General features: G+C 37.7%; 1 protein-coding gene across 3 annotated transcripts in view; it reads right to left on the bottom strand.

The window, feature by feature from the left end:
* Positions 1 to 22,789, bottom strand: part of myt1lb (myelin transcription factor 1-like, b) — a 168,800-nt gene extending 146,011 nt beyond the window's left edge. The window contains exons 1-2 of one of the 3 annotated variants that reach the window (XM_056255836.1): positions 22,761 to 22,776; positions 22,358 to 22,491 (exon numbers count right to left, since the gene is read on the bottom strand). The gene's annotated coding sequence lies outside the window, so the exon portion shown is untranslated. Of the gene's footprint in view, positions 1 to 22,357; positions 22,628 to 22,760 lie in introns of those variants that run through there. The other 2 variants (XM_056255837.1, XM_056255839.1) reach the window with 2 other exon arrangements.
* Positions 22,790 to 23,335: the final 546 nt, after the last annotated feature.

Raw genomic sequence — 23,335 nt, 5'->3', positions numbered from 1 at the left:
AAGAATACATCAATAATGTGTTGTCAAACAAGTTATTTTTCAAACCGAAATTGCATTGCATTTGCAAGATTCAAATCAGACTTATCTGACCGTTACCAATTTGTGGCAATAAATAAAGAGGTGTCATATCGATCACAAGTTCATTATGGAGTACCGCAAGGCTCAGTACTAGGACCGTTGCTTTTCACCCTGTACATGCTACCCTTGGGAGATGTCATTAAAAAGCATGGCGTTAGTTCACTGATGATATGCTATTGCTAGCCTCTCTCCGAAAAAAAACGGGAAAAAAACATTGTATATAAATGTCATGCAGGGTTGAGTGACTGACAATCAGTATTTGTAACAGTTCATTGAAATGAATGAAGAAAAACAAATACAATTTAATACATTACTAAACAACGATAAGATTTACACTTTTTGTTATTTAAGACTTCTTATGGCCATACATTTTGAGTTTTGATTTCACGTTGCCAACGAAGTGTGCACATTGTGTACAGCTGCAGGCGCCACTGAATCAACAGGACAATAACTTATCAATATTATAATACTATAATCCTGGCACACTTAGCCTATACTGTAGATATATGGATGGAGGTATGTCCTTTTGTTCCTCTTATACACCAGCAAACCCTGAGATGGCAATCAAGGCCTGAGAGGAAGTGCAAGAGAGAGAGAGAGCGAGCCTTCGCGCTGTCAGTTCATATCTGTCTCAGACAGGAACACTCTGTGTGACAGGTGTTGCCCAGCAGTCACGCAACTAGAGCCGCACACCATCCTGCAGTTTGACTGACGGCCAGAGCCAGCCAACACCAGCAGCTCTGGGGGCGGAGCCACAACAAACCTCACCCCGTCACAGCGGGAGCAGCCAGCCATGTTAACGCATTTGTTCATGAGAGAGAATACACGACATGCCTCCGCACTCCAGGAACCATCCTTCATGCCTATGACACATGAAACACATCAGCTTCTGATACTTCTCATTCTGAAAACAACAACATAATAGATTTTGTTATTTTTAGTTTAAAAGACAATTAATATTCAGTAATATCGCTTTAAATGCACTGACGCCATCGGATGAAAACCAAGTTTAAACTGACTTGAGCTGGATGATAACACTATTGTCTTTTGGAGAGCTGCTTATGGCTGAAATTGAATTAATTTCATAATTGATTAATTTGACAACATTATCACTGTTATTTTCCTGTTTATTAATGTGAAGCTGCTTTAAAACAATCTGTATTGTATAAAGCATTATATAAATAAATGCGACTTGACTATTTTTTTATTTTTTTTATTTATTTTTTTGAGCCGTTCACAATCATGTTCGTTACAGAAGTTTAAAATAGTATGTATGATTATTAGTGGTGTTTGCTAAGCAAACTTACTATTGGTCATACTAAGGATTAGTGATTTGAAAAAATGCTTAACACTATTTTTATAATAGGTCCTTGGATCGTTTTGGTTGAGCAATGTTACAACAGTGCTGATATAACAGTCCAACAGCACCGGGACTTCTAATGTTTGCAAGGGAATTTAAAGCCTTTCATCAGTACTGGCACCACATCAAATAGAGTTCCCATATTTTGACACATTTTTTTTATACTGTTAAGGATAAGTATTTAGTCATGAAACTCAGGCTGATGTGGGTCCTTTACATGCAATCTGCTAGCAATCACACGGCAGAAGCCAATTGGCCACTGCTGATTCTGCAGCCAATGAGATTGCTTGTTCAACATTTAAAGGCGGCATATTATGCCCTTTTTCACAATTTGTAATATAAGTCTCTGGTGTCCCCAGAATGTGTCTGAAGTTTTAGCTTAAAATACCCCACAAATACCCCACGGCAACAACAAAACTGGGGAATGTCATGCAGCCAAATGTCAGAAATTGTGATAGTGTTCAGCCTTACATGTTCGAACTGTAGTCGGACACTGATGGAGAGACTCAGGAAGAAGTTCTTAGAATGCAACAGGACGTTTCTGAATGGTTAGTTGATGAATTTATGTAGTTGTTGTGGAGTTTAACCGCGGTGTCCTCAGTGGCTCAGATGCCGGGAGTCTATGGAGACTCTTATGTTCGTTGGTACATTGAGGAAACAGTCATATCGGACTGCTGCGGCTCACTCAGGGCGGGATCTATGCTAATAGGGCATATCGTCACCAGTCATGGGTTTACGTAGGAGTAGGAATCTGGAACCGCTCGTTTTGAGAGACTGTTTATGATTCATAGGGGTTAAAAAAGGAGTGGATGGATTTTTACCATTATAGGCTGGTTGTTAACACACACTGTGGACACGCATCTGTGTTCAATTTTGCATAATAGGTCCTCTTTAAATAATCTGGATCTGTTTTCGCTGGTTGCTGGAGAGTTAGAGTTCCTCTAAAACCGTCCACCTCCCCCAGCTCCACCTGCCTAGATCTGCTAAGGGATTTATGAATGTCTATTCATTCAGAAGCAACAAATCGTACATGCTCACAGCAGCAGCAGCAGCAGCGTAGCAGATCCAGTCCGCCAAGACCAAACACATAAACACGGCTATATCCATAAACATGCTAAAACTCTCCAGGAGTCATGGTTAAATACACTCAAAAAAAATAACTCTTTGAATGAACATAAAAAAATCATGGAAAGGATTTCCACATGATTAACTTGCTTTATTTCAGCATTATGCAATTCTGTTATTCCAATTTAATGCATTAAGGTTGATTCAACTTATTTACTATGGTTGGGCACAGCTCAATTTAATATTGTCAGCGAATTCAAAAAGGCTCCCTGATATGATTCAGGTATTCAAATTCATATATTCATTCATCCACTGCAATATCATTTACTTTAGTGTCACACTAATACATTTCTAGACTATAGCCGACTATTGGCTACCAATAGCACTTTTTAGCATCTTAAATGATACGATTTAAATGCTTCATCAACCTAAGCATTTGCTGTCAGTATCGCTGAATCAGTTTTCAGCCTAACCCAATGCTCCAATCTTCTCCACAATGGTAACCCACTGTAATTTAAATGGTACTAATAATTGCAATGTAATTGAACATTAAACACAATTACGCATTATCAAGTCTTCCCCTTTTCTCATTTTCTCAAAAAAACATAAAATAACACTTCGTTTTAACATTTATTTTCTCTTAATTCAACCATATGCAAAGCATGCTGGCAACTAACAAGCACCGCCCAGTTTCAGTTAATGCAACACAAATCAATCATGTAATCCAACACAAGCGGATTAAGTAAACTTAAATGTTAGGCCTACATATATTTAAGCAGATTGAACACAATCAAATTAAGTTCGGGCAAAATGGCAGTTGGCTCGCACTATACTGCCGCCCTCTGGATGTAAGAATTTTTTACTTAACATAAATGGTTTGTGTTTAGGCAATACGTTAGGATTTTGTACTGTTAAATTGAGACATAATTACGTGGAGCTTAATAGAAAAAAAACATTTCAAGTCAAAAAACACAAACTAAATATAAATATATTATGTAAAGAGCAAAACCTTCATCGTTCATTTTTTTTTAATGTAGATCTAGATTGTCTTTACCTGCAGTACAGAGTCATTTACTTGGCTGCTTAATTGCTAATAAACACTTCTCTTTTTTTGACAAAAGGTTCTCATTACGAATTTGGTGAGATGAGTATGTCGCATTATAAGCGACCCAAACTGACAGCACTTGCAGAGACGACTCGCCCTGACATTCAAAGAGACAAATCCAGAGACCAGAAGACCAAAAAGGTGTATTTTCTCTTCAGACAGTAAGCAACATCTTAGCAACTGCATAGCAACATGCTAACAAATACTCAGGCTTCCTTCCCAACCCACATTCCCTCTCATATACTCATATTTTCGATGATGAAAAGAAATGTTTCAGTCAGCCGTTCATACAATTACCCTGCATGCTCAGCAGCTGGGTGATGGGTTGCCTCGCACAGATGTGGATTAGTGGTTAGCAAGCTTGTGAATGTCAGAGATTTGGAAATGAAATCCCCTGATGTCGCCGCTTCTACAGGACTATGGAGTCTCAAGCACGTTCACATTCACTCAGATTATTTAGCCCACAACAGCCGGCGTCTCTCGCACACATCCTGAGAGGCAGATGTATCCAGAGAGGGCATGCCAGGCATGACAGATTCCAGTGCCCTTCACGCTTAAAACAAACCCTTCAGCCACAAACCAGTGAGCCGAACAACAACGCCACCAACAACATTAAAGTGCTAATGTACAGATATAACCACAATCAGAACCACATATCGAATATAACCTATACAGGCGGGACTACTGTTCACTGAGCTTAGGCACATTTGTGTTTAAAAGACTTTATGCTAGTAATCCTATTCATTTCTTTTACAAAACATGGGTAAAAATGTGATTACCTACTCATGGGAGACAAATTACAATTAAAAAGCCATCTGGAGTTGTAATTCCCATTTATTTTGTTCTTCACATACGCCGATAAAAGTGAAACAACTTTGTCATTTATAGTTTGTGTTTGTAATTGATATCAGTCTGATCAAAAATGATGGTTTTATCGTAAGTGAAAATTCTTCTTTTGTATCATAGCTAATTTAGTTTTTGTTTATGGTAAGTTGTAAAAAGCTTTTTTTTACCTAAATTAAGTAACATTTTGGCTTATGTCTAAAGAAAATATATTGATTAAGTATCTGATCTTTATAATAAACCAATTTTTCACTTTTTGGATGAATGTTTTTGACTGGAAAGAGAAATGTTTTTCATTACTATTAAATCAAAATTTAAGGATTGAACCAAGCCATAAATATAATTTGAGAAAAACTAATATATCTGGGTCTAAAAAAGTGTTGTTGTTTTTTTTTTTTTTTTTGGTCAAAAGTAAGGTTAACCTTCTCCTGTTGCTGGCATCCCATTTGATGTAAAAAAAAATATAAAATCTAGTCATCCTTATTGACTAACTGCTGGAGACAGACGTAATTATCATTTTAAATCATATAATTTAAATAAAACTAAATCACATAAATAAGTCTTGATTATTTTAGTGGTGAGGCACTCATCCAGAATACAAGACCAGAGTACAGTCCTGTCCCAATCAGTACATACAATGACAGAGTTTAGAAACTGTATCCAGTCCAAACAATGCTATAGATAATGTTACATAAAAGAGAATATAGTGGAGGAGTAAGAAAACAGCCCTAATGCGAAAGCTTTATGAATGATTCATCTATGAGCAAGAGAGAAAACATGGAAATGAACATTTATCAGGATATAAACCAGCTTTGTCACACTGCCATTCTCCATCCAGTCCATGTACAAGACTTCAAATATGGCATATTTTGGATTTCATCCATCAAGTTATAAATACAAAAAGAAAGTAATCAACTGAGATGTGTTAAAGTATTTAATTCACCGGATTACCCTAAAATAGCCATTAATACATGGATATACAGTCAGTAAGTTTGAAGCAGCAAAACTGCTTTATGCATTGATAATCTGAGCAGCAAATCCGCATATTAGAGTGATTTCTGAAGGATCATGTGACACTGAAGTCTGGAGTAATGATGCTGAAAATTCAGTTTTGATCACAGGAATAAATTGCATTTTAAAAAATAAAGCAGCCTTTAAATAATAATACCGACACCTAAGTAGTGTAAGTAATAGTGTAGTGTAAAATTTTAGCTAGTTTGGATGATGCAGAATATGGATGTCCAAAGACCATCATTATGTAGAGATATTTTAGTTACAGTACTGAATGAATTACATAAGTTTGTGTGATATAGAGTACATGGCAGAATATGCCAGGATAACATGATAAAAACAAAATCTACATCTGGAAAAGACTTAAAAGCTATGAAATCCACAGAAACATGCTTTACAGAATCCTCTAAACCGAGGTGAAAACATGTTGTTTTGTTGGTAGAACAGCATTTGCTCATCATGATAGCGTGTTGCATAAACACAGAACCATAAATGACTGTTTAACATTTTTTACGCTTTGCTATACTCTACAAAGAGACTCAATAAAAAAAAAGCTACAGTAGCCTGCTAGTCACTCCCTTAAACAGTGCTGTTGGATTTCACACGCATGTAGTCTCAAGAATTGCTTGAGCATTGCTTGCATAAGCATTGCTTAGATTATCCCCAAACCCAAAAAAAGAGCATTTGGCGAAAAAGCCTGCCAACCTCACAGCACTTTGAGAAAATGTGGCACCACAACAGTCTGAAAACTCTCTGACGCAATTATCCGCTTGCTTGTGTTACTCTCAGTGTACACTGCACTGCTTCTCAGTGCCTCGGCTGGCCAAAAGAACCATCAGCCTGTTATGCAAGATGGAAATGCTTGCACCACTTTTCTTACTGAGCTATTTCAGAGCTCCACACAGCAAGTGTTGGGCAGGGCTGGGGAAAATAGGTCAGAGCCAGACTCGGGCAGCACCTTCCTCTGCTTTCAAACAGACCATGCATGCAGTGTAATCTGTATTTTCTAATGCCTCGTGCATGGATTTATTTACGGTAAACTAAGACTAAAAGACCCTACAAATTAATATCTAGAAGCTATAGCTGCATTGCCAGTTATATACCACCATGTTAAACCAACAGAATACAGAAAAGTGTGTGAAATTTGGGGAGATTTGTGAGTGTTGTTGGCTTAGTTGTTAGTAAATCCAGGACGAACAATAGGCAGATGTAGCTTTTGGAAGTAGGGCAATTCCAGCATGCACCTGGGGGTCTCATTCACCTCTTCCCAAAAACCGCTGACAAAGGCGCCCCTGGGACACACTTTTGTCTCTAAGTCTTACAATTCTCTCCACATCTTTCTATGAACTTGCCTTGGTATTTGCTAAATGTATGATTATGGTTTGGGCATGCGAAGTTAAACGGGTTTTGAGCGTGTGATTGTTTCGTACTCTTCCACTGAATGGCCGCCAGATCTGTTCGAATGGCCGCATGAGTCTCCCAATCACCAGAGGGCAAAAATGATTGTTATGCCGAGTTCAGCAGACTGCGCGATTTTAGCCCCGATTTTGGCTTGCCGACAGGTTTTGAGAAATCGCAGACAAATGCCCGAAATCACAGGCAAATTGGTGCTCGTTCACGCGAGTGACAATCACGCAGTGTGAATGAGCAAAGACGCGATCTGAGAGAATCGCAGACGAGTCGCCGACGCCCGTGAGATATTTGGCATGCTAAATATCTGGACCTGTCGGCGATTCACAATCCTGCTGTGTGAATGTGTTCTGACTGAAAACTACATCGGCGATGACCGACAGCCAATGAGAGAGCAAGATACAGGGAGGAGGAGGAGTTATAGACCAGTATCAGTATTTTAATAGATAGGCCTATATTTACAATTATATCAAACAGAAACAAAGCACAAACGTTTGCATGACCAGCAGCAACAGCAGGACATTTGCTAAATTATTTATTTACCCCCAACTCTCTTTGCAAAACACAGTCCTTGCTCCCCTCGTCTTCCCAACCATTTCCTGCATAAACTGTTTATTATTATTTTTCATTTTCGCTACAAATCAGTGCATAGACAATTTGGATCACAATCTTCTTGTAGGCTATCATTTTTAATAACAAATTCAGTGTCGCACGAGAACTCAGGTCTCACGCACGCGTGATCTTCCGTTATTTCCTATCACTTCTCGCGTTTGTTTGCGGACCAGGCAGAAGTTGTTGGCGATTCTTTCTTTTATAAAGTCATGCAGTGTGAAACCTCCTGTCGCCGATCCATCATGCAGTGTTAACACAGCAGCAACTGAATGTTACCCCAGATAGTCATGCAGTGTGAAAACAACAGTGACCCGATTATTTTGAAAATCGTGCAGTCTGAAGTATCTTGAGCAGTTTTTGTAGGGCAAAAAAAGTTCAGTCAATGGTTTTTTTTGGTTAAATGCTTGAAATAAGGTCTGTGGTGAACACAAGCTCAAGATATTTTCATGTTTTATTCTTCGAAAGAGATCAGTAGACCCCATTTTTAACAAATAAAGTCTTGAAAATTGCGTTTGCTAACAAGTGTGTAAATGGCATTACATTAAACATCATCACACCGAACCGGTTAACTCATCTACTCACTAGTCACTTTCACAGCCTCGTATTTATAATCGTGCTCTTGCAAACTATTATAACTCCAACTTTCAGAGAAAATGTTTTTAATTAAAGACTGAAAAAGTTGTTAATGGTGGTGACGTTGAAGTCATGTGAGTGTGGTGTAGTTTCTGCAACAATCCAAACGCCAGTGGAAAAAATCCTGTCAGGTTTTTGTCGAGGGAACCAGGGTGATGTGAACTTACGGGCTGATTATTTCCGTACATAATTATTCATGAGATATATACAATAAATATTACAATACACGGCACTAATATGCTCAGAGCAACAGCTTTATGTCTTTAAAGTTGCAATGAAACCGAATTAAAGGGGTCATATAATGCCATTTTTGTACAAGCTAATATGATTCTTTAGGGTCAAAATTAAAAGTTTGCAATATACTTTAATTAAAAATTCTCATTAGTATTGTAAGAAAACACTTATTTTACTTGGTCAAAAACAGCTCTGTTTTCAGCACGCCGTTTCAGTGCATATGCCTTTAAATGATCATGAGCTTTGCTGACCCCGCCCCTCTGTTCTGTGCGTACACCGTTTGTAACACAATAACCATAACGCGTTGTTCATTATAAACGTGGGATTATGAATTATATTGAGAACGTCATACATAGAAAACATGCCGTAATGTACCCTAAGTGTAAACCTTAGACGCATTCATTGTGAAGCGTGCAGCTAGCGATTTGCAAAGATATAAATATTAATATAAAGTTTAATAAAAAGTTACACTCACTTCAGTTGTTCTAGAGGTTCAGCAGGAACACGAATATCTGGTACCGATCCTTTTTTCATGAGCAGCTTCTTAGCAAAACCAGCTTTATACTGACCCTCGTTTATAAAGCAGTCTGGTGAGAAATGATTTGCGCAAACATGAGAGCATTGACGTTGCTCGTGGGGAATATTCCCTTCGAAAACAAACTCAGCCACTGCGTCTTCAGCGGTTCGGATTTAGGAACATTAAAATGACTGCTGTGTTCGTTATTACACCCAAGAACAGAACACCACAATCGCTTAGACGCCATTCTGCTCATAGACAGTGCTCCAGCATATCAACAATGACCGCGCCGGTCCGCGCAGACTATAATTGACAGCTCGCTCACGAGCGAGGGCGGGTCTGTGTTGAAATGCTCCTGTCAATAAACAATCGTGGGAGGGGCTTCCGAGCGTGTGACGTCACAGGCTCGAACGGCTCGATTTGAGGCAGGGGAAAACATATAAGGAGATTAAAACAAAACCACTGGATGGATTTTTATCATTATATGATGGTTGTGTACTACAGACACTGCCAACACACATTTCAGTACAATCAACTTGTAAAAGTGCATGTACCATTATATGACCCCTTAAAGGGACTTGATCCTATCAATCTGTTGTTGGATGTATATTGGATTTATGTTGGTCAATTAAATGTTGATTTTTACCAACGTTTAAGTCGTTATCGTGACTTGTTCCAAGGCATGCTGTTATCACTGTTAAATCATGCACATTAATTTACTGTACTATATAACAATAATATCAAACCCAACATAATTACATAACCACAGTGAATAACTGTACAAGGCAAGTTTAAGCTTAAATGACTGCAGAAATTATAGTGGGTTTAATTAATTTTTCTGGTGTTATTTATTAGTACATAATAGAAAATACACTGCAAATATGATTTAAAAAAGACATCAGAATAAACATTAAGGTCTTTCAAAGTTGCTTTTATTTATAGTAAGTAAACAAAATTTCATATTGGCTAACATTTTAAAGTAGTGTCTTTCTAATATAATTATTATGTTACTTTGTATTAATGGTTTTGTCTTTGGGGAAATAAATGTTATTAATAATTAATATTAAATCAACATTTAAGGTTTGAACTAAACCAAGTATCAATCTGGGGTGTGTTTCCGGAAAGCATCGTTAGCCAACTATGGTCGCAAGTTCCGTCGTTATCAGCAGTTCAACGAGTCTGTGTTTCCCGAAACCATCGTTCCAATGAACATTCGCAAACAGCATCGCAAAGTTGTGTGTTTGGAACGACAGCAAGCAGAGTTTCTAGATTGTTTGATATGTGGACTCAATAAATCCTTATCTAGAGCCAAATAAGCAAGCTGACATTCAGTGCAATCTGTATCTTTTATTTAGAATACATACAAATGTCATTTACGTCTTTGAGTTTGTCAAGAGATTTAAAGTGTCGTTTTTGAAGAGTGCGCATGTGCGAACGTACTCTAGTATGTAAGAACGAGCCTATGATTGAATCTGGAAATAAAGCAAAGCAAAGTCCTCGGATGCCATGTCTGTAATTTATAGCAAAACATTTAGCATTGATTAGATCTAAAACAGATTCATTAAAATAAGTTATTACTCCACCACCTGCATGACATCATTAACCAACCTGATTGAATTACCAATACGGTTTTGGGAAACGGTCGTGACTAGCTAGTTGATTTCTTCAACGATGCATCATACTGTGGTAGTTAAGCAGAGAGTTATGTTACGTTGTATGGGAAACACAACCCTGGCTGAGTAAGTTTGTAAAGGTTAAACTGGCGCCATGTTTATAGCTATGATTGAGAACCAAGGTTTGTTACTGTGAAAGTAAAGCAGAAACATACATTAAGTACAGTACAACAAGCTTACAATGCATCGCCCAAGCATTTGCATCTTTAAGTCAGAGTTTCTAGCCTAAAGCATGCAACCAATAAATCACAAAGACAGTTTTTTTGTTGCATGTACAATATTCCAATATTGAATGTCTATAAAAAAGACCCTTCAATATTGGTCGACATGTTTTGAGATGGCCGTCTTCTTGTCAGAGCTTTTCTGAAAGTCGAAAGAGTTTTATTCGAGGCTTAACCTCATGCTTGCCTGCGAACAGTATACAGGCAGTCCATTTGATGATTGTACGAATGTCAAAATGAGCGATCAAGGCATTGTGAAAGCCTAAAGAGCAGAGGTGAAAGAAATCAATAGCTAAAAGTAATCGTGCCTGTAGCTAAATGTGTCATTTCAACACACAAAAAAAGTGTTCGTACAATGGAAAGAGATGCAATCAACAATAAGTGAGCTTCATTTGTTGGCTGACAGATCTCACCATTTTAGCTTTTCATTCTCCTGAATAGTGAACATCGTATAATGGTTTTTCTCTGACAGCCTCACTTAAAGAATATTAGTCTGTCATCGTGTTTTTATACAAAGCACAGTATTTCAACATTTTCATGACACAAAATCCCAAAAGTTGGGTTTTGGACATTGGTCACTATAACCGTATCACCATGGTTATAACATTTGGATCTCTAAATGATTCTTAGTTTTAGTTAAAATATAAAATTGCACTTTCGGTTTATGCTTTGACATTTTTCTAGTTAAAATTTTTTGTTTGAACTGAAAGGGACATCAGTATTTTGACGAAATAGTGCAAACAGAAGTACATTTCTCTTACAGTCTCAATCAGTATTTTAGATGTTCACAGTTACATTGGCCTCAGAGGGTTCAACTTTGTTATATGTAAATTTCAGCAATACACTTTCAGCACAAGAATGTTGACTGAAATGTAGGGCGAATGAATGATATTAGCTTAGCTACCTAAGCAGTTAAAACATGTTTTGAAAGAGAATAGTCGTGGGTTATTAAAAAATATATATATCAATTATATTGTGCACTGAGTGATACCATAAATGATCACTTTGTGATTCCAAAATCACTGTGCTTTAGGATTTGTAAAGATAAATAGCTATCGGTAACCACACATTTAGGATCGGGATCAATATGGTATGGTTAAAGGGGTGGTATAATGCCCTTTTCACAAGATGTAAAATAAGTCTCTGATGTCCCCCGAGTGTGTATGTGAAGTTTTCCCCACAGATATTTTTATATAGCATGTTAAAGTTGTCACTTTTTGAGGGTGAGCAAAAACGCACCGTTTTGTGTCTGGCCCTTTAAATGCAAAAGAGCTGCATCTCCCGACACAGTGGGCGGCGCTTCAAGTGTGTGTGTGTGTTAGCAGCTGCGATTACCTCACCCGGGCCAGACACACGCTAAAATGTTAGAAACTGTTCTGCCTTTTATTTTTAAACCGGAGTCAGACAAAGATGGAGAGACTAAGAAGAAGTGACAACATGTAGAATGCAACAGGACGTCTCTGAATGGTTAGTTGATTAATCTATGTTGCTGATGTGGAGTTAACTATCTTCAATTAGCATATTCTGTCAGGATAATCTATAAAATCGCTTGTATAGGAACTGTTGTGAGATGCACACAGAGTGACTTTCTATTGCATGTGAAAAGACGGATGCTACAGTTTGAGCTGACTCACAAATGTGCTTGACTACAACCACTCTTCCTCTTCTCAACATGGACTGTGTGTTCCGGGGGCGGGGTTTATGTAAAGTTTAGGGTTGGTGATGTCACTAACCCGGGAGGAAGCTTGTGTAGTCCCTACCAGCTGTTTGTTGTAGTCCTTAAAGACCCACTCCGATGAAAATAATGTTTTTCTAGGTGTTAACATGTTCTTGTGGCATTTTTCTGATGTTAGAGGACATATCTTGAGAAAAATAAGCTCAAAGTTGTATTTCTGAGTATTTCTACATTCAAATGGCTGTGAATCAGTAGCAGACGCTAAAATGCCGGCTAAAATAGACTGGAGTTGTGACGTAGTAACTCCACTGGGCGTCTCCACACGCGAAGTCTTGGAGTGAAATAATGATCGGTGATCGGTGATAACTTTGATTAACTTCGGATAATAATAATTAATGTGTATATAATACTGTTGCCCCACCGGTATTGGGGGTGTAAGCTAGCGGGAGAGACAGAGCTCTCAGCAACGGGCAGGGGGAGGGGCGTCTCCGTGCCAACGGCTCCGCCCACAACGCAGAGGCGAATTGCTAATGAGCTACTGCCGCTCTGCTGAAGCGAAGTCCCAGAAAACGGCACAGGTTTTGTGATTTTGGCTAAAAATGGCATAATCATAATTTAAAGACCACTGGGAATGTTTAAAAATAGCTCAAAATATGATCGGAGTGGGACTTTAAAAAGCAATTTATTTAAAAGCAAATATCTCCCTTTGCTTTGAACTTTGAGCGTTGTAACTTTGCAGATGTTGTTTACGCTCAAACAGCAACATTACACACTGACTACAGTTAGAAAAGTGAAATCATAATCAACCACCCCTTTAACGGGATACTCCACCCAAAAAAATGAAAACTCTGTCATCATTTACTCACCCTCAAGTTGTTCCAAACCAGTATGAGTTTCTTTCTTCTGCTGAACACAAAGGAAGATATTTTGAAGAACGATTGGAACCAAACAGTTGTTTGGCACCATTGACTTCCATAGTAGAAAAAAATAAATAAACTGTTTGGTTCCAATCGTTCTTCAAAATATCTTTTTTGGGTGGACTATCCCTTTAATAATTGTTAAACCCATTTGTTAACCATTAATCTATGCAAATACATTTATCTTACTTTCAAAAGAAATTAAAAGCATTGTTCCTTAATGATGACCACAACTTCTAATAATCATCTCGGATGATTATAGTTTGCTCTGTGTATTTGTTCAAAGTCAAATCCCAAAAAATGTTGTGAGAAAATCTGCTTCAAATCATGATTGTACTCTTAGCTTCAGCTCTTACACATTCATCCCCAGCGGCATCACTTGTCTTAATCCATTATCCATTAGACAGAGTAATATTTGCCAAATATTCCAGTCGTGTCACTAGAAGACTTTACATTGATCAAAACCGACAAATCTGATTTAAAGAGCAGCCATAATAAGAGTCCCGCGCCCTCAACAATATGCTTGATGAATTATGGATGGGTGTTTTGTAATCATTTTTCAATATCGCTCTGCTCTTCTTAGCCCTGTGCGGGGAGGACTATTTTTGCCTCCATAACGTTTCATCTGGAACGCTTCTGTTCATTGGCAGACATGCACACTGAATGTCATTAATATTCAAAGACAGAGGTTCAAAAGTCTTGAATTAGCATTTTCAAGGATTTCCAGACTGATTTTGCAATCCTACATCCCCACAGAATGGCATTGGCGGATGGATCACAAACATGAAAATATTAATATCCTCTGGCATTATATCCTAAATAATCTTGTGTCTTAAGAAAGCATACTTAAGGAAAACTTCCCAGGAAGCTGTCACAGTGTGTAATGCCAACAGTGAGGGAGTTGTTGACGGCTTGACACCCTCATGATGTTAGAGATGTTCATGGCACTATGCAGGGTCACACATCTCTACAGCTCAAACCCCTGCATTTAAACTGAGACAAAGATCTACCTTATCCAGATGCACATTGAAAAGACAAGCATAAATGCATTTCTGATCTGAATGTCATCCTGTCCGGAGGTATTAGAGAACGCATTGTGAGTGGATCTCAGTGTAAACGCAATCTAGCGTTCATATCTGCAATCACAGGTCAGCATTTGAACTTGACAATAAACGTCAATAGTTAAAACTGTTTATTTAGAGTTGCTTGATACCCTGTGTGTCTCATTTTATTTGTGCAACATTATCTGAACGATGAGTCGTGAGATTTAAATGAAGAGTTACTGCCAGACCAATACACTATGCATTTTATTTGTTATATATAATATGTTTTTATTGTTTCAGCATGCGTTTATTATAAATAATCTCCCATTTCTGTCTACAATATAGCCTATTCTTTGCACACTATGATCTTTGCACTTAAACCCGGATGATATGACTCGTTTAACATGATCAGTTATTTTTTAATAATCAAATATTCCTTCATTTAAACTACTTCAATCAATTTGATCTAAGACTGTCTCAGAAAGTAAAGTAAGTGAATGAAAGCAATGAGAGCATTGTATCATTTGTACCATCTTTACCAATAAGTTTTTGTGTTGTCTAGTCTACCCTTGTTGAGTTGTAATATAATGCTCTTTAGTGTGACGTTTTCTGCATACTACACATACGGTAGACTACATAAATGCTTGCGCGCTCTCCGTTCAATCATGAAATGCGTCGGAATACAATTTTTCTTTGTCTCATCATACAAGATTAATGTTGGGAAACTTAAATTGGTAGATTAATACCCTATTTGTGATCAACTGTACATGAATAAACCACAAAAATCCCGTGCTATATGGGCACTGCCATTAGAAGAGGAGAAACGAAAGTAGTTTTATTCTAGCAGGTCATGAAGCTTCTGCGTCCGTGGGAAAGGCCTATTACACACCTAATTCAAATATCACACATAACAGAAATCCAGTTATTCGGATACAGAGGCCACTTGATGTGATCAAATGTAAACGTGCCGTGTCCTGATTGGCTGATGTTAATGGCAACTGTAAGCACAGCCATATTTCATATTAAAATGTTATTTATTCCTGTGATCGAAGCTGAATTTTCAGCATCATTACTCCAGACTTCAGTGTCACATGATCCTTCAGAAATCACTCTGATATGATGATTTGATGCTCAAGAAACATTTATGATTATTATCAATGTTGAAACAGGTAACTTCATTATAACATTACAAATATTAAACTGTGTTCACCTTTGTGCTGAACAGTCATGTTTATTCCTTGCTAGCGGGTGTTTTAGGTAACAGCAGTATTTAGTGCATGACACTCAGACTGCAGGCAAAAATTATTATAATTTTTTACTCTGATTTAGACCACTTCAGTAACGTTAAATACAGGTTCAATGTTCTATCTATCTATCTATCTATCTATCTATCTATCTATCTATCTATCTATCTATCTATCTATCTATCTATCTATCTATCTATCTATCTATCTATCTATCTATCTATCTATCTATCCATCCATCCATCCATCCATAAGGTCACAGTGATTTTGCCAAGTAAGACATGTTCCTGGATCAACATATTTCAGCCAGGTGTCAAATGTAAATGTACAATATATTAAAGCTGCAGTTTTTCCTCTTTGTCGCCATCTCTGTTTGAAATCTGCAATTGCAGTCATTCGCGGAATTATCAGCTTTACGTGAGTTGTAGTTCGACACCCTTGACACCGCACAGCACGGATGAACACAATGTTTGAGGAGAGTGTGTGTCTGTCAGTCACCGCCGGTGTGGATACTGGCATTCAGAATCACAGATTATTCTTTTTGGAAGTATGACCAACATAAGAATTTTCACCGGAAAATGTCTGAACTAGTAAGAAACATCCACTTTTGTTCTGGTTCTGACATTGCAGTAAATCGCGCTGATAAAATCTAAAAATCGCTTATCATACGCAAAACCGTGCAAATTATACTTTGTTCTCAAATTGTTAATGTTATCAACGTGTCCTTCCGATATTATCCTTGTTTTCGCATGGTTCCGGTTGCAGTCTCTTTTGTTCAGCCACTCCGAAGTCTGAACGAAGTCTTTTACATTTTACAGCGGGTGAATCTCTAGTTGTCGCTGGTGATTGTCGTTTGAACCTTTCTGGATCCGCCATCAAATTGATAAGTTTAATTATATCAAGTTCAGTGAGAAAAGGCTATAAATCTCCACCTCCAACATCCTCACTCGCAATATAGCCTACTAGCCGAGACTCTGCTTTATGTGTACAGATGTGTGTGTGTGTGTGTGTGTACAGATGTGTGTGTGTGTGTGTGAGTACAGATGTGTGTGTACAGATGTGACGTAATGACGCAAAGACATGCTCGAATCTCCCATGGAAATCCACCAGTACCACTGGAATTAAAAACATTATTACAAGCTTACCGCTTTGAATAGAGCTAAGGCAAGCAGAGAGTTTTGAACACTGGCTGGTTATGTATTTTCTCAAATATGTATTTTGGATCATTTTTAACCCAAAAAAAGCTACGGACTGCAGCTTTAAATACAATAAGTGCCTCATGTGTCTTTCTTGATGTTTGGTTTCTAATCCATATTGTTTAATGTCATATATATATAAACTGTTTAAAAGATCCCTAGCTTTAGTTAATTGTCTCACCTCATCGTTCAAGTGAAATCAAACCAAATGACGGCGCGCTCCTACATTCACAATGCTTTCGGTTCCAACTCTGACACGATTCTCACACAGAAGAGAATAACATCAGGATTCACTGAAAGCCTCCTCTCCTAAGACGCTGGAGTCCTCAAAGACAGGCAGCGGTAATCCTCCTCCTCCTCCTCCTCTTCTTCTCCCGGAGAACAGCGATGACTAACCCTACGCCTGCAGAGCACATAACTCACACAGATCCCTGTGTCTCTGACACGCTGGGACCCAGTGCCATCAGGTGAGCGAGATGAATGTTGTGTCTGTAGGTGAGCGACGGTATCAATCACTCGTCTGCTTCACACTCTCGCTTACAGACTCGCTCCAGTCAGGATGGGCTTTTAATTGGCCTCAGTGTTTAGATATAGATCATGCCTAGATATGGCTCTTCCTCGCACAGAACGTATGAACGTCACACGTATCAATCATGATCCAAATTACTTATGTGGCCTTCACGCCTAATAAAGATCAGCCATCGGTCCGTCAGCAGAGCCGTAAATACCGTAAATGGTGACGTTATTCAAGTCAACTCACCTTTATTTATATGGCATCGTATACGATGTGGATTGTTTCAAAGCAGCTTCACAGTAATAAACAGGTTTATAACGATCAAAAATGCAAACTTCAAGTATGAGACAAATTCAAACTCTGCAGTAAAGACAATAGTGTATTTATTCAGTTCAGTGTTGATTCAGTTCAGTTCAATAACAGTGTGAAATGCATCTATTTTGAAATGAGTTTATCACAGTCTGCCTCTATCTATTGCCAGAAAGGTCTCTTCAATATGACGGATAAATTAAATAATGTTGATCAAATAAAATTACATAGTCATGCTGGTTTGTCCTCATGTCCTCATCTCATTTAGCTATGAAACACCTGTAATTCAGCAAATACCTGCTAATGCACTCACATTCAAGGCGAGTGAAGCCAGATGCACATTTATAGTAATGCTTTACGATTGTTGCTTGTCAGACTACGAACATGATCCTCACTGTAAGTCATGTCACGCTGTAAGATCTCAGGTGCCATTAATGTCAGACTCTACGACAGTCAAGGTCAATCCAAATGCAAGAAAACTCGTCCGGAGTTTTACATCAGCAATCAATGACACGTTCTGTGACGGTGCATTACATCAAAATGGTGGCTACAAAGAAATCTCTAAAGTTCATTTTGGTCATGGCTTGTTTTGAGAAATGTCCTCGTAGAAGTAGGACTGAGAGTCAAATCTAGAGGTAAACATTTTACTGAAACGGTGAACATGTCAAACTAACGATCAAAGACTTCAGATTTTAGCCAAGGATCAGAGGAATCTTTTAGGATTTGCAAAATTTGTCTCAGACGGCCAAATCTTGGCTGAAAGCGTAGCGTACAGTGTGAACCCGGATTAAGGGCAAAACGCACAAGTAGTACCTTCAATGCCCTGAAGATGGCGATATCACTTCTTTTGTAGCAGGAATAAACTGCTGCAGAAAAAGTTAGGTGCATTGCAAAATATAATAAGCGATTGCATTACTCATCACAAATGTATTGGAGTAAAGAGTACATATGAAGAGTTTGGTTCCAAAACGCGATAAATGCCATTTAAAAAAAAAAAAAATTAGTTACTGCAAAAATCAGTATTGTATCTGGTTGGTATTGAAAAGTCAATGTTTAATTTCAAGTAAAATGCGATATCCGCCGTGTTATTCTGTCATGTTTTCTCCCTTTCTTTCCAAGCCGCGACAAACGCCAGTCTCCCTTCTCTGCAGAATGCGATATATCCGCTCTCAACCAATCACAACGCACCATTCCACGCAATGTAAACAGTAACGGCAGCGCCTTAAACACACCCGGCTTCCTAGATTTTCTTATCTATTTTGTACTTTTCGATCAACAAACAAACAAAAAAATGAATAATTTTGACGGCATTGATGAACCTGTGGTTGTTTCTGCGGCGGGTGAGAAACGTAAGGCATCGAAATCGAATCATTTACGTGAGGAGATTAAGAAGATGAGGCACTCGGGAGGAGGAAAAATGTTTTCAATCTTCTTTACAGTTCTTAATAAAGATATTATACTAATAAACTTACGTTGTTGTGTATTTTCAACAGTTTCAATATGAACATTTTTTTATATATATTGATTCAATGGATTAATTGCATTTTGATTATTTTAATTTTTTATGGATTTATTGCATTTGGGGGGGCGGGGGAATCCTTTTTTATAATAAATCTTTGAAAATCAAAACCTGGATTTAATTTTTTTTATTTTTTTTTATTATTTTTTTATTATGACCTACAAATGCTATGTGAAAGTTTGAAACAGAAAATAGTGGTTTTCATCTTTCCACTTTCTTGGTAAAGAAAACACATTTTTACTCAAATTTATCTAAATGGATTTATTGCGTTTTGGAACCAAACTCTTCATTTACTTGTTCAAAAATGTATTCAAGTAGAGAGAGTAAAAGTTGCTAATAGCTTTGATACTCGGTACTAAGTAGCCAAAAAGTTACGTAAGTGTATAGTAACTAATTACATTTACTCAAATACTTTACACCACCGAAGAGACCTTAATGTTCATTGTGAAGTGTTTTAAAAATATGCAAAAAAAAATGTAATAAAAAAATATATAAAAAAAATAAAACACAATAATATGCAGTCAGTAAAGCAAGTCTGCATGTGTTCTGCACACAATGAAAATACCATTTAAACAAAATTGCCTCTTTTACTTTTGTTCTAATCTATGGGGATTGTTATTTGAGATCTTTTAGACATCCTGAAGTATTTAAGTGATGATTCATAGGGACCACATCTGTCAATGAAAATGCCATAAAAGTGGAATATATGTAGTCCATTCAGCAATCTTTGTAGATAGATTAATGTGAGCAATACACTGATATGTAAGTCATTATGCATTGATGATCTGTTCCTCCAAATACTGTGTGGAACTGAAATGCACAAAGACTTTAAAATTCCTTTGAAAATTGAACAGCATCTGGGTGTGAAACGATAAGAGGATTTACATAGGAGTGAACGTTTCATATTCTCGCTGATATGTATTGAACTGATCACCTACAGCAATTAAAACAGTATTTCATACAAAGCATAATGGAATCAGATGAAGACTCTTTCCTCAATTCAATCACAGTTCACACACACATGCATGCTCTCCCTGCCTTTCACAACATCTATACTTGGATACATATCCCGGATGTGTTATTTATACAATAATCTCTATCCTACCAGAGACACTGCACATGCATGACGTAAGAATTGATTTCAATCAATATTTTGAGCCTTGACTGTCATATCAAAGTAAACATAATATTTGATACTGTACAATATGCAAACATTTGTAGATCATGTATTATTGGCCTTAATTAACCATTTTATTTAGTATTAGAAACACAGATGATTGCAGATATGCATATTGAAGTACATGCAAAAAAAAAGTCTGTAAAACGTATATCTGAACATGGCTGTAATTACTGATTAACAGATTTCTCATTAATACCTGAACCATTTTATTGTAGTCAGAATCACAAATTGAAAATTGTTAATCGGAATAGAAGAAATTAGTACTTTTCTTTGAACAGAAGTATCTAAACAGAAGTTAGCTGGGTTGTTACATTAAATGCCCTTCACATGTGCTGTTTCGGGTAACACTTTATTTGACAGTGTCCTTTTTGCATATGTTACATGTATTTACCATAGTAATAACAGTAAATTATGCATAATTACATGCAACTAACCCTCAACCAAACCCTAATCCTACCCTAACCCTATAGTAAGTACATGTAGTTGCTTAATATTACTCAGTACTTAAATATATAATTACACTGTAACAATGACACCTTAAAATAAAGTGTAACCCACTATATTTAAGGTTTCCGTGTAACAGTGTAATTATGCATTAAAGCGCTGTGTAATAATAATGAACTATGTACTAACTATAGGGTTAGGATTGGGGTTTGGTTTGGGGTTAGTTGCATGTAATTATGCATAATTTACAGTAACCACATGTAACGTGTAACAAGGACACCGTCAAATAAAGTGTTACCGCAGTTTCTTGTAAATATCAGGAACAACTATAGTGAGTTTGGTGTTGACATATGATTTAGTTAAAGAAACAAAAGTATGAAAACCATAACTCAAAATATAAAGGCAGGGGTGGGGAACGCTCATACAACTGATATTTAATGAAGGAAAAATGGCTACTGCATTTAAAAGGCATATCTGTGCATTCACATGTGATACAGCTTATCTACAGTCATCTCGAGAAAACAGAAGTTTCCCAGCAGCGCACATTATATCTCCATAACTCTCTTAACAATGAGGGAGTCGAATAGTCCAGCCTTACAGTAAGTCCAACCCAGAAGCATATGCCATTTCAAACAACAAACCAAGCCTTAGCCCACAGAAGCTTCTGGAGAAAAAGCCCAACAGCTCGTGACCTGAGACACACGTTTACCTCTCACTCACCACATCCACATTCACATTAAGCACAGATATCCAGCATGTGCAGAGAGACGTCCAGCACACAGTCGTGATGTAGGACAGATCAGCTGCAGTGCATTAGGAACAATTACTAGAAACAATCTTCTGAACTGAACTTCACTCTTTCAAATGTTTCAAAACCTTACATTCTGTTACTTCTACTGCAAGAAAACGCATACTTTCTTACTCAATGTTTTGGTCTTGTTTTCCAGTACAAACATATAACCATTTATACATTTACATGAAAAGCTAAATGATATAAGATATCAAGTCTTGTTTATAAAAAATATATCTGACAGTGGGGTAAGAAAAATAAATGTATCAAAGGAAAACCAAAATGATGATCCGTACCCTGTTGGCATATATATATATCACTTAAATGTGACAATTGTTTCAGAAAACAAGACTGAATATGTAATTTTGCTTCTCAAAAATGTATCTTCTTGACTTAAGAATTGTTAGATATTTGTACTGGAATACAAGAAAAAATACCAAGTAGGAAAATCATTACACTGTAAAAATGTTTTGTCCTAAACATCTAAATTATCAAGTTAAAAGCTGTTATTTAAATGTTTTATTAATTATGACTAAATCAACCTGAATACAATTTGTTAATCTAACAAAGCACGACATGTTTCTCTCTCTTTGTTTTTAGAATAATTATATTATTATAGGCTAATTCTTAAGATCCAGTAGCCTATAATAGCCTATAGCTCCTGGCGATAACAAGTGCACTGTAAATAAAACACACAGTGTACGAGCTCAACTCTTCAGTCTGTAAAGCAAGCCAGCCAGAAAGATAAAGCACGAGTGACCCACCAGTGTGGAAACGCTGCCTTCGCTCAAACTTTCCAATCGCTCCTGATTATTTTCCCACGATCTTCCCTTCGCTCACTTGCTCTCCTGCTCACTCGCGCTGGAAAGTTCCTCTCGCCTCCTGTATGCTAATCATTCTTCACACGATGAAGGAAGACGGAGGAAGAGGAGAGACAGAGACAGACAGACAGAAGGAAGGAGAAGGAAGAGAGCAGAGGACGGTTGAAGGCAGGCAGCCCTGGAGAGAGAGAGAGAGAGAGAGAGAGAGAGAGAGAGAGAGAGAGAGAGAGAGGGGGGGGGGGGGGGGGAGCACCAATGAGGCGGAGCGAAAGGATGCCGCCATAGAGAAAGAAAGAGAGAAAAAAGCACCTGTGTGTGAGTCAGTGCCGAGATGTGGAGCGCTTACCCTCAGCGTGATGCCTTATCCTCAGCTCTGTGTGTGTGTACACCTCCACCCATCCACCGAAACAATACAGCGCGAGCCTCCTGGTGCCAGAACACGCGCGCGCGTGTGTGTGAGAGAGAGAAGTAGATTGGAGGCTGCGCGAATGAGAGCGTTTCGGATGCGTTTCCCTTCTCTGTCTCGTGGACTGAATTGTCTCTCTTCCTCGCTGTGCGTGTCTGTGTGTGTGTGTGTGTCGAGCCGCAGACTGTATTCTCGAGCATCACTGCCTCCCATAGGCCTCTAACACAAATCTGCTCTAAGATAACGGTCAAGAAACTGTTATTATTGTTCTCTAAACGTTTTTTTAGAAGCATTCCGTTTTCATTTTGTAAACATTAGCTTATTTTTAATGTAGGCTAGGCTAAGAGTGAATTCGACCATTTGTTAAAGTCCTAAAGTCCATGTGGTAAAAACCCAGCTTTTAATGTTGTTTATGTGTGTGTATGTGGTATTTTTAATATGCTTTAAGACAAACCATGTGTAAATTCATAAGTCGACAGCATTGCTGAGTATTTTCTGCTTAAAACTGCAGTGAA

This window comes from Rhinichthys klamathensis, unplaced genomic scaffold (assembly GCF_029890125.1).
Source record: "Rhinichthys klamathensis goyatoka isolate OS25496 unplaced genomic scaffold, OSU_Roscu_1.1 h1tg000123l_1, whole genome shotgun sequence".
Classification (NCBI taxonomy): domain Eukaryota; kingdom Metazoa; phylum Chordata; class Actinopteri; order Cypriniformes; family Leuciscidae; genus Rhinichthys; species Rhinichthys klamathensis.
The sequence above is the reverse complement of the archived record's forward strand: the minus strand, read 5'-3'. Positions and strand labels throughout refer to the sequence as shown.